The sequence below is a fragment of the Cherax quadricarinatus genome, chromosome 90 (assembly GCF_038502225.1).
Source record: "Cherax quadricarinatus isolate ZL_2023a chromosome 90, ASM3850222v1, whole genome shotgun sequence".
NCBI classification, from domain to species: domain Eukaryota; kingdom Metazoa; phylum Arthropoda; class Malacostraca; order Decapoda; family Parastacidae; genus Cherax; species Cherax quadricarinatus.
In genome coordinates, this window is record NC_091381.1 from 15,198,436 (window position 1) to 15,211,902 (window position 13,467).

Sequence of the window (13,467 nt, forward strand, 5' to 3'; positions counted from 1 at the left end):
GCCCCTCTCACCCCTGAGGGGCCCAGCCCTCTCAGAAGGGGCAAACACCTTTTTTACTGCTACAGTAAGTAATTGTTCCCAGATGCAGTATGAGCATGTGACATGGTCACGTGGCTCAGTGCAAGAGACCGATGATGCAAATAGTTTAGTTGAATAAGAGACAGTCCATGTCTACCTTAGCAGGACAATTAAAGAAATTCTGCTCCAACTTTGTTACCATGGTAAAGAGAGTGTACATTGTTGTCTATGCTTAAGACAGCAAGAATCAAACTTCATAGTGGAAGTTTGGCAAGGAAGCAAAATGTACTAGGTCAGCTTTTCCTTTATGTGCTAGGGGCATTGCAGCGGTTTAGGAGACTGTGAGGTCAGATTACTTTTGACCCTGCTGGGACTCACACTGACGCCAGGATAACCAAAAAGAACACTGCTCCATGTGTTAGTGTGTACAAGTGTCTCACAAAACACAATAAACACTTACAGAGAAGTGTGATCAGCTTCTTTAGTGTTAAGATTGTGAATAATAAAGACAAACCTTGTGGAACATAGTTTACCAGTGTGCATATTCCTAGACTATGGAAGACGTGGACATCCAAGGACACCTCAGCTTCTATCAAGTCAAGTATACCTGTCGAAGGTGTAAAGAACACCATAACTCACACTACAAGAGCAAAGTAGGTTTCGAATTATTTTGAAATACAGGGGACTGTGCAGTTCTTGTGTCACAAGGAGTTTGTAATCAACCTATACTCGGCAGTGAAGTGCGGACTTTTGAGTCCACACAGGTAAGTTTTTCAGCCAGCAGTCAGTTTCTGATATATGCTAACATAGTACCCCCTGGGGGTACTTATAATCACCTATAACAAGACATCGCCTGCAGGGATGGCAGTGTAGGCGAAAGCTGTCTATGAGGATAAGTTCCCCCTATATTTAATCTTTAACTTCGCTTGTAACACATTTCTCAACAATGCTGATACCAGGTAAAGAACGTTATCAAATAATATGTTGTGTCTGTTGAGGCCACTGCTGCAGACCATTTAGTAATACATGATAAAGATCACTAACTCACCCAGAGCATTATAGTCACTAACTCACCCAGAACATTCTAGTCACTAACTCACCCAGAACATTCTAGTCACTAACTCACCCAGAACATTCTAGTCACTAACTCACCCAGAACATTCTAGTCACTAACTCACCAAGAACATTATAGTCACTAACTCACCCAGAACATTATAGTCACTAACTCATCCAGATGAAGACCACTAACATAGACACAACACACAAAGCCATTACAAAACACCATAGACTCATTCACTAAAAAAAGATCACTAGTCCAACCATTACTGTAAACCAGTAGCTCAGCCACTACTGTACACCACTAGCTCACCCACTACTGTACACCACTAGCTCAACCATACTGTAAACCACAAGCTCAGCCACTACTGTGCACCACTAGCTCAGCCAATACTGTACACCACTAGCTCAACCATTAATGTAAACTACTAGCTCAGCCACTATAGTACACCACTAGGTCAGCCACTACTGTACACCACTAGCTCAACGATTACTGTAAACCACTAGCTCAGCCACTACTGCACACCACTCGCTCAGCGAATACTGTACACCACTAGCTCAGCCACTACTGTACACCACTAGCTCAGCTACTGCTGTGGACCACTATCTGAGCCACTACTGTACACCACTAACTCAGCCACTACTGTACACCACTAACTCAGCCACTACTGTAGACCATTAGCTCAGCCACTACTGTACACCACTCGCTCAGCCACTACTGTACACCACTAACTCAGCCACTACTGTACACCACTAGCTCAGCCACTACTGTAGACCATTAGCTCAGTCACTACTGTACACCACTACCTCAGCCACTACTTAACACCACTAGCTGAGCCACTATTGTACACAACTAGCTCAACCACTAATGTAGATCACTATCTCACCCATTACTATACACCACTAGCTCAAACATTTCTGTAAACCACTAGCTCAGCCACTACTGTAGACCACTAGCCCAGCCACTACTGTAGAACACTAGCTCAGCCTCTACTGTGGACCACTAGCTCACCCACTACTGTAGACAACCAGCTCATCCACTACTGTAGACCTCAAGCTCAGCCACTACTGTGGACCACTAGCTCAGAAACTACTGCGGATCACTAGCTCAGCCACGACTGTAAACCACTAGCTCATCCACTACTGTAGACCACTAGCTCACCCACTACTGTAGACAACCAGCTCAGCCACAACCGTAGACCACTAGCTCAGCCACTACTGTTGACCACTAGCTCATCCACTACTGTAGACCACTAGCTCACCCACTAATGTAGACCACTTGCTCAGCCACTACTGTAAACCACTAGGTCATCCACTACTGTAGACCACTAGCTCAGCCACTATTGTAGACCACTAGCTCAGCCACTACTGTAGACCACTAGCTCAGCCACTACTGTAGACCACTAGGTCGCCCACTACTTTAGACCACTTGCTCAGCCACTACGGTAGACCAATAACTCAGCCATTAGTTTAGACCACTAGCTGAACCACTACTGTTGATCACTAGCTCACCCACTACTGTAGACCACTAGCTCACTCACTACTGTAGACCACTAGCTCAGCTACTATTGTAGACCACTAACTCGGCCATTACTGTAAAGCACTAGCACAGCCATTGCTGTAGACCACTAGCTCAGCCACTACTGTAGAGCACTGGGTCAGCCACTACTATAGACCACTAACTCTTCTCAGTTAGTGGTCACTACTGAGCTAGTGCTCAGTAGTGACTGAGCACTAGCTCAGCCACTACTGTAGAACACTAGCTCAGCCATTATTCTAGACCTCTAGCTCAGCCACTACTGTAGACCAGTAGCTCATCCACTGCTGTAGACCACTAGCTCAGCCACTGCTGTAGACCACTAGCTCAGGCACTGCAGAATACAGCTATCTCAGGACAATCAAGCAGTCTCCTCGTGACTAGACGAATAACATAACAATTGAGAATGAAACATAGGTAATGCGTATCTGCTAGTAGTTAGCATTACCTGTGTTTCTGTTATCAAGTTGTGATAACAGAAATTAAAGTAATAAAGAGAAGGCTGTCCAAGAGGGCTAATAAAAGTTGAAGTTGGAATTAGAGGAGCAAAATTAATAGTGAACGAGGATAGGATGAGGGGAGATAGAGAAGAGGCTCAGGAAGAAAATTAGTAAGATTCTGGTCAAGTAGTTGTACATGGTTGATAAATCAGAGGAAATCGTAGTAGATGATTAAACGATATTTGGGGTTGAAGATGATGATATTGACGATGTTGTTATGAGCATCAAAGATGATGATAATGAGAGAGATAGATTGGAATGCATGTAAGAGACAGATACCATGAGAACTTCAAGACCAAGGAAGGCTAGTCGTCATCTCTGTAGTCCACATGTGTGTAGATAGTTGAGATTTGGATAGCCAAGTACAAGACTCTATTAATCCTTCACTTCCTCTGGCCAATCTGTTATCTTATAAAAAAAATTGGTTGAGATGTAAAAAATGTAATGGAAAAGTTGGTCAACCAGACATACTGAAGTGTTTCCAGAACTGACATCAGGGTTCAAACGAACACAGTCAACTGTTGCGTTGTATCTTTTCAGCTAGAATTTTATCTGGTCAGGCTGTACATAGTCAGCCTGGGTGTTATTAGTAATAATATTTTTTTCATCCAGTGTATTATATCAACTCAGGCTATGAATTGCATTTGTTTAGCCAGTATTTTCAATCAGTTTAGTGTTTTGTATCTACTTTGATACAGTTATACATCTACTCTGCCGGAGTAGTGCATCTACTCTGCCAGATTAGTACGTCTACTCTGTCAAAGTAGTACATCTACTCTGCCGGAGTAGTACATTTACTCTGCCAGAGTAGCATATCTACTCTGCCAGAGTAGTACATCTATGCTGCCAGAGAAGTACATCTACTCTGCCATTGTAGTACATCTACTCTGCAATTGTAGTATACCTACTCTGCCAGAGTAGTACATCTACTCTACCAGAGTAGTACATCTACTCTGCCAGAGTAGTACGTCTACTCGGCCAAAGTAGTACATCTACTCTGCCAGAGTAGTACATCTACTCTTCCGGTGTAGTACATCTACTCTGGCATAGTAGTACATCTACTCTGCCGGTGTAGTACATCTATTCTGTCAGAGTAGTACGTTTACTCTGCCAGAGCAGATGTACTACTCTGCCAGAGTAGTACATCTATTCTGCCGGTGTAATACATCTGTTCTGCCAGAGTAGTACATCTATTCTGTCAGAGCAGTACATCTACTCTGCCGGCGTAATGCATCTTCAGAGTAGTACATCTACTCTGAAAGAGTAGCACATCTACTCTGACAGAGTAGTACATCTATTCTGCCAGAGTAGTATGTCTACTCTGCCAGAGTAGAACATCTATTCTGCCAGAGAAGTATATCTACTCTGCCAGAGTAGAACATCTATTCTGCCATAGTAGATGTACTGCTCTGCCAGAGTAGTAGATGTACTGCTCTGCCAGAGTAATACATCTATTCTGCCACAGTAGTACATCTTTTCTGCCAGAGTAGTACATCTACTCTACTAGAGTAGTACATCTGCTCCGCTAGAGTAGTACATCTACTCTGCTAGAGTAGTACATCTACTCTGCTAGAGTAGTACATCTGCTCCGCTAGAGTAGTACATCTACTCTGCTAGAGTAGTAAATCTACTCTGCTAGAGTAGTACATCTACTCTGCTAGAGTAGTAAATCTACTCTGCTAGAGTAGTACATCTACTCTGCTAGAGTAGTACATCTACTCTGCTAGAGTAGTACATCTACTCTGCTAGAGTAGTACATCTGCTCCGCTAGAGTAGTACATCTACTCTGCTAGAGTAGTACATCTACTCTGCTAGAGTAGTACATCTACTCTGCTAGAGTAGTACATCTGCTCCGCTAGAGTAGTACATCTACTCTGCTAAAGTAGTACATCTACTCTGCTAGAGTAGTAAATCTACTCTGCTAGAGTAGTACATCTACTCTGCTAGAGTAGTACATCTACTCTGCTAGAGAAGTACATCTACTCTGCTAGAGTAGTACATCTACTCTGCTAGAGTAGTACATCTACTCTGCTAGAGTAGTACATCTACTCTGCTAGAGTAGTACATCTACTCTGCTAGAGTAGTACATCTACTCTGCTAGAGTAGTACATCTACTCTGCTAGAGTAGTACATCTACTCTGCTAGAGTAGTACATCTACTCTGCTAGAGTAGTACATCTACTCTGCTAGAGAAGTACATCTACTCTGCTAGAGAAGTACATCTACTCTGCTAGAGAAGTACATCTACTCTGCTAGAGAAGTACATCTACTCTGCTAGAGAAGTACATCTACTCTGCTAGAGAAGTACATCTACTCTGCTAGAGTAGTACATCTACTCTGCTAGAGAAGTACATCTACTCTGCTAGAGTAGTACATCTACTCTGCTAGAGAAGTACATCTACTCTGCTAGAGAAGTACATCTACTCTGCTAGAGAAGTACATCTATTCAGCTACACTTATTTATCATCCAATTCATAGTAATATTTCTACTCTGCTATTGTATTTTACCTTCTGAGCCACACTATTATATCTACTGAGCCACACTATTATATCTACTGAGCCACACTATTATATCTACTGAGCCACACTATTATATCTACTGAGCCACACTATTATATCTACTGAGCCACACTATTATATCTACTGAGCCACACTATTATATCTACTGAGCCACACTATTATATCTACTGAGCCACACTAATATATATACACAGCCACACTATTATATCTACTGGGCCACACTGTTACATCTACTGGGCCACACTATTATATCAACTGAACCACACTGTTATGTCTACTGAGCCACACTATTATATCTACTGGGCCAGACTATTATATCTACTGGGCCACACTGTTATATCTACTTGGCCACACTATTATATCTACTGAGCCACACTGTTATATCTACTGGGCCACACTATTATATCTACTGAGCCACACTATTATGTGTACTGAACCACACTATTATATCTACTGAGCCACACTATTGTGGGGTTTTAGCATACAAACAAGCTAAACCATGTAATAAATGGACTGTAACGGGACTTAGCTTGATGACGACTCAACATTCCACAGCCGCTTGAACATTCTTTGAGCCGACGATGCAACCGCACTTGGCCTGTGAATGAAATTGGTTGTAATTATATCATAACTCTGAAGGGGTATTATTTCAACATATCTCAGAAATGAGAGATGATGATAATTTCGTGTTTGGGTTCAGAAACCCACGTCTCACTGCTGACTATAGGATGACTTTTGAACCCCTTGTGACACAAGAACTGCGCAGTCTCCTGCAAAACAAGTAAATTCAAAACCTACCTTGCTCTGGGAGCGTGAGCTATGGTGTTGTATGCACTTTCGACACAATAGTCTAGGAATAAAAAAAATCGCACTGGTATACTATGTTCCACAAGATTTGCCCAGTTCAGAGTAATGTCATTACAGGAAGCTGATCACACTTCTCTGTAATTGTTCTCCTGTGTCACTAGAGACTCTTTTATTAACAAAACACGCGATCACTAGTGTCTTTGTTATTACATCGAGAAGCACTAGTTATATCAACAAAGTATAAAAGCATTCTGCCCCGCGGCACCCACCATCGGCCTTAACTTGACCTCGGCATCCCGACACTCGAAAGGATTGCAGATCATGCATGTTTCCCTTGCTTACTAAACTTCCACCATGAAGCAATGCAAAATGCTTGATTCTTGCTGTCTCTGTGCATAGATGTCAGTGTATGCTATCTTGTACATGGCAATAAAGTGGGAACAGGGTTTCCTTAATTGTCATGCCAAGGTAAGAGATCGATTTTCTCTTATTAAACCACCATATTTGCAACACTGGTCTCTTGCAAAGATGTAGCGTGATCATGACACATGGTCAAATGCTTTCAATTAACCCCTTAACTGTCCAAACGTAGATCTACGTTCTTACCACTAGCGCTCCGAACGTAGATCTACTTTTTATTTTCCCTGCCTTCAGATTTGGCGTAATAGGCCTGAGCGGTCTAGAAATGAGAGAATGGGTGTGCGCACCAGCTATTTTCAGCTCCATCCTCGGTCAACACCATGGCAAACCCTTGTGATTCACTCACGCCTCGGCGTATTAACACTCTCTTATTAGAGGAAAGTGATATAGAAGATAAGTTTAGTGGATTTGAGAACGATGTGGCCACGAATGATCAAGGAATTAGTGAAAATATTGACGATAACCCAGATGACCCTCAGCCCATCACCTCTGGGGTGGCCAGTGGGGCCATGCAAGATCCTCAGCCAAGCACCTCTGGTGTGGCCAGTGTGGCCACACCAGACTCTGGTGTGGCCATTCCAGACCCCCAGCCAAGCACCTATAGGGTCGCCAATGTTAAATATAACTCAGAGGGTACTACGCAAAAGAAAATTATCATATTCTGTGATTTTTGGTGAAGACGAGAGTGAAAATAATATAAGTGATGACGAGATTGATTTTATGCCCATTGATGATTTGTCAAGTGATAGTGATATATAATATTTCTCAGTGAAGCGTACTTTTAGACGACATTGCCTTCGTTCAGGTAGTGTGTCATATGCAGTGCCCAAGGGTCATGGAAGGTCACGATCAAGCACCCCAGCAACTGATAGTAATAGTGATCATGAAGGTGAATACGCAAGCATGGAGGATGGGGTGGTGGTGGGTGGTACTGGGCCTGGCCCGTGGCACGTTGGGTAGGCAGACAAAGTAGCCCCCGGCACCCCCTCAGCCGTGTTCTGCCTCTACTCCCATCCTTCCTCCTGCTCCCCTACTCCCCATGCCTCAGATCCACCCTGCACCATGTGACCGTGAGTGGAACTGGGCACAAAGTACAACATTCGTGCCACATCCTTTCGATTTTGATGTCAGTGGAAGTGACATCCTCCCAGAATGTCCCATCACGAATGAGTCTACAGAGTTGGACTTTTTCCAACTATACTTTGATGAGCCTCTAATGAACTTGATTGTCATCCAGACAATTATTACAGCACAGAGGTTGCAGAATCGGCCTCGACACTGTCATGGTTATGCCTCATATGTACAAGCACAACATAGCACATTACTGTTCCACAGACCACTTCATCAGTACTCCAGTCTTCCGTGACCTCCTTCCCTGCAACAGATTCACTTTGTAGCTCCGAATGTTGCACTTCTCAGACAGGAATAGGCCCAACAGAAATGACCTTTCACGCGAAATCCAAGAAGTATTTATGTATATGAAGCAGAAATTCAGTGCCTAATTTTATCCATTCAAGAACATTGTTATCGACGAGTCCTTGATTCTGTTCAAGAGACGCCTGTCATTCATGTAGTATATACCGAGTAAACGTAATCGCTTTGTTATAAAACTTTTTGTTATGTGTGACTGAACTCCCCTAATTATACTCACCTAATTGTGGTTGCAGGGGTCGATACTGAGCTCCTGGCCCCGCCTCTTCACTGATCGCTACTATATCCTCTCTCTCTCTGCTGTGAGAGTGGTCTTGTGTTGGATGTCATTGTATACACCGGGAGAAACACACTCGATGATGACAAAGGGATGCTGGGCATTTCTTGTGATGTTCGCAAGATGATGGAACCATACCTTGGCAAGGGTCATACACTGTACACAGACAATTGGTATACAAGCACTATGCTCTCTGATTTCCTACGCGTGAACAATACTGATATATGTGGAACAGTGAGAAGGAATAGAAAACATATGCCAAGGTTCAGAGGTTGCAGTGGTGAAGCGACAGTACAAGTGTTTCATGCCAGTGACATCATGGCACTGACGTGGCATGACAAACGGGACGTGACATTAATATCAACCCTCCACAAAAATGAGATGGTACAAAGTGAACAGGGAGACCAATGAACGCATTGTAAAGCCAGCTGCTGCTGTGGGCTATACGAACATGTGACTAGTCGATAAATGTGGCATGATGATAGGGTTCGTTGACTGTGTGCGTAGGAGTCGCAAATGGTATATGAAAGTGTTTTTCCACCTTGTTGACGTTGCAATGTTCAATGCCTTTAATATGTATGAAATAAAGACTGGAAAACGAATTCGTTATGCAGAATTCCGCCTAAATGTCATTAAGCAGATAGCAAGAAAGTATGGTACCACACCTATACCTGCCCCTCAACAGCGACCTGTCACCACAACCTGTCCCCCAACCACAACCAGAGGGGGAAGTGCCAAACCGAATCCTCTCTAACTGCTACTACCTGGTGTCAATACAACCTACCCCTAAAAAAGAAGTATTCTCAGAAAACGTGTGTTGTGTGTGCTACTACCTCACGGCGACCCAAACAGCGGATGAACACATGATTCCTGTGTCAGCAATGTTGGGTGGCACTCTATGAATCCATGTTTCATGGAGTATCATACAATCCTGGACCACTAGAAACATTACTGGGACATGTAAATACTTGGATATAGTTGTATATAATAGACTGTGATTCAACCAGGTGTACAGTATCACCTATAAGTGTGTACAAGTGTGTTTGCGATAATATTTGTGTCTAAACAGCAATTAGCTATCGTATCAAAAGATCCACTATTAAACATTATTATGGAAAAAACGATAAATATGTAGGATTTCTACAAGCAGCAGCGCCTCTTGTTGCCGTCAAATAAGCAACAATCATAGACTTTGTGGCCTTATATCTCATAATTACTGACTCCAAAAAAAAAAAAAAAAAAAAGAAATCTTACATTATTTTATATAAAAAATGTCCTCTTCATTTAAAAAAAAAAAAAGATATTTTTGTTGCAAAATGTTCGGAGCACTGGATGAGAGAACGTAGATTTACGTTTGGACAGTTAAGAGGTTAAAAGTGTTGTTGCAGAAGCAAGCAAGATGCCTTCTTTCTTTCTGAGAGGACTGGGCCCCTCAGGGCTGAAAGGGGCCCAATACCCCACTCCTTGGAGAAAATTTCTCCACACTGGGGGTGGCGGAGGTTCACTGCAGGTGAACTATTCATCTCTTAACATTAATTTGATTTTCTCACTCGCCACCACTGCTGCTTGCCTTTTCTGAACAGTTTTAGTTTGTGTGGTTTCTGCAGAATCACTAATTTTGTTTTCAACACTGTAATTCTAACGGCACTAGATCATTTATTGTCCGCTTATTCACTACACCTTTGCTCAAAACATGAACTGTCCTGATGATTCCATTTGCATCAGGGTATATGGTCACAATTTTTCCAAGAGGCCATTGGGACCTCGGCACATCATTGTCAATAATCACTATGTCACCAGGTCTTAAGGACTTATGATTTTCAGGAACACCAGCTCTATAGAAGTGTTCTCTCAATGAAGTGAGATAGTCTTCTCGCCAAATTTTCTCCCAACATTCAATCACTTTATTAAGGTGTTTGAATTTATGTCTGAGTTGCTCAGGTTCGAAATAAGTAGGATCCTCTATGATTTCTTTATCATTCATGGGAGGAACAGGTTCGAGCCTTCTGCCATGGAGTAAATGAGATGGACTTAACACTTCTAAATTGTCCAGATCATCGGTAACATAAGTTAGAGATCTGTTGTTGACTCTTTTCTATTTTAGTCACAACTGCACTAAATTCTTCAAGTCGATTCTCTGATGATGAAGAGTATTCCTTACACAATGTTTTACAATGCCGCTTATTCTTTCATAAAATCCGCCGTGCCATGGAGAGTTAGGAGGAATGTATCTCCAATGACAACTGCGTTGATAAATTAGACACATGTGCAACTCTTGGGTATCTTTATTGAGGAAACGTTTCGCCACACAGTGGCTTCATCAGCCCATACAAAGGAGAATCGTGAAGAACAGGAGGAGAATTAGGTAATCAGTATCTCAACCTTGAGTCGATGTGGTCAGTCCATCAATCTTGAATAGAATACGGCATATATGCGGAGAAGCAGCTTATAAACCGTAGGCAGGAGAAATGCAGCAGTCGTAGGTGGTGTCACATTTGTTAAATGTGGAAGTAGGTCGTGCCCAAGGGTTATGGCAAGTTGTAGCACAAGTGAACAAACAGATGTACACCTTGCGAAGAATTCCCAAGTATCATGTCAGACACTTAACCACTGGAGAACTGCTTCATTATCACTCCAGATCAAGTTTTTTTCAATAGTGAGATGATCAAGTACTTTGTTGAGATAGACAGCTAATTTTGTACCTACATAGAGTGCTGTCAGTTCCAATTGTGGTACTGTTGCAACTTCTTGGGATCATGTCTTAATACTTGCTGGTACTGTCTCATTCTACGCTTGCCTGCATCTTGCACAAGCATTTTATCTTTTATGGTAATTGATGAGAACCCTAGTAAGTGGCATGCACGACTCTTGGGTATCTTTATTGAGGAAACGTTTCGCCACTACAAAGGAGGAACGTGAACTTCCATCATTGCAGCAGTCGTAAGGAATTTTTCGCTTGCGGGTATGCTGTATTCTATTCAAATGTGACACTTCCACTAACCCTTGGGCACGACCTACTTCCACATTGGAGAAATGTGACACCACCTACGACTACTGCACTTCTACTGCCTACGGTTTGTAAGCTGCTTCTCCGCATATGTGCCGTATTCTATTCAAGATTGATGGACTGACCACATCGGCTCAAGGTTGAGGGACTGATTACCTCATTCTCCTCCTGTTATTCGCGTTCCTCCTTTGTATGGACTGATGAAGCCACTGTGTGGCGAAACGTTTCCTCAATAAAGATACCCAAGAGTTGCACATGTGTCTAATTTATCCCAGCATATTGCTGCAATCAGGAATTTCAGCTTTAAGGAAATCTTTGATAAGTTCCCTTAACTGTGTTGAATTAGTGTTCCATATCCTAAGATCCATATTTGCTTCTTTAATTTCCTTGTTAGCTTCTCTGTATAAGGATTTCAAATCCTTCTCTTTATTCACAGTACCTTGAAGATTGTCCACATATAAACTTTTCTTTAAGGTTTCTTTGAAGGGACTTTCAGATTTCTTCAAATGTGTATTTAGAGTAGCTTCTAGTAAGAATGGAGAGGATGTTGCACCAAATAAAACTGACTTTAACCTATAAGTTTTCACAGGACTTTGAGGATCATGTGGATTTTCAGGCCACAAGAATCGAGTATAATCTCTGTCTATTTCCTGTAGTCTGACTCTTAAGAAAGCTTTGGAAATATCAGCCGTGTAGGCAAATGGATTTGTGCGAAATTTCATAAGCACGTCTCCATGCTTCTCAGTTAGTGAGGGTCCGGTCATCAGACAATCATTAAGACTTGCTACATCTTTATTTGCACGTGCGCTGCAATTATATACAACACGTAGTGGAGTGGTTTCAGAATCTTTTCTGACTTCATGGTTCGGGAGATAATGAGCTTCTGTCTTCAACTTGTCTTCGACTATTTCCTCAATAAAATTATTGCCTAACTGTTCTTCTATGATATTATCATAGACAGTCAGCAGCTCTGGATTCTTCCTGAGCTCGTATTTGTGCTTTTATTTGTCCGAAAGCCATACGATAATTGCTAGGTAGTTGCAGTGGATTTAATTTCCATGGTAACCTAACCCAATGCTGTCCATTTTCATATCTGACAGTGTCCAATTATTGGTTATAAGTCTGAGACTCTTGTGGGCTTTTTTTATTTACATCAATACCTATCGTATCTAAATCCACAACTTATCAACTGTTCATTCATGTCTTCCAGTAATGATAATTTTTGCTGTGGTACATGATCAGCGGTTATTCTCGTAACTAGTACATTTTCCACTGAATCAATATCAGCTTCTTTCCCACTTTGAGAGGGAATGGGACCACATATCATGTGGCCTCCTGCTGTTTTCAGCAAGTGAACATCATGTTTACTTACTATATTTTGCACAAAACAGTGATAATAATCACTTCCAATGATTAAATCAATTGGACTGACTGTATCCGTCTGTATGTCAGGACAGGCTAACTTGACCTTGGCTGCTTTCAGTGCTGCAACTGTTTCTTTTAATCCCTGGATCTGCACAGACTTAGGCAAATCATCTACACCACAGCTTCTACTTTTTTTTCCTGTTTCCTAGACGAACAGTCTCCTGCGTATATATAGCCGTCCTGCTTAGCTTCTGGTTAGTGTGACTTTGTAAATGGTCCAAGTCGGACCGAAACGTCGTCGTAAGCTTCTCTCTTTTATGTGCGGGTTGGTATAAACCTTGGTAATAAATACCGACAAGTTGGTTTAGAAAGACACGTAAGCAAACACTATAACATATTTATTAGAAAACGTTTCGGTCCTGGGACCTTGATCACTTCTAACATGTTAGAAGTGATCAAGGTCCCAGGACCGAAACGTTTTCTAATAGATATGTTATAGTGTTTGCTTACGTGTCTTTCTAAACCAACAT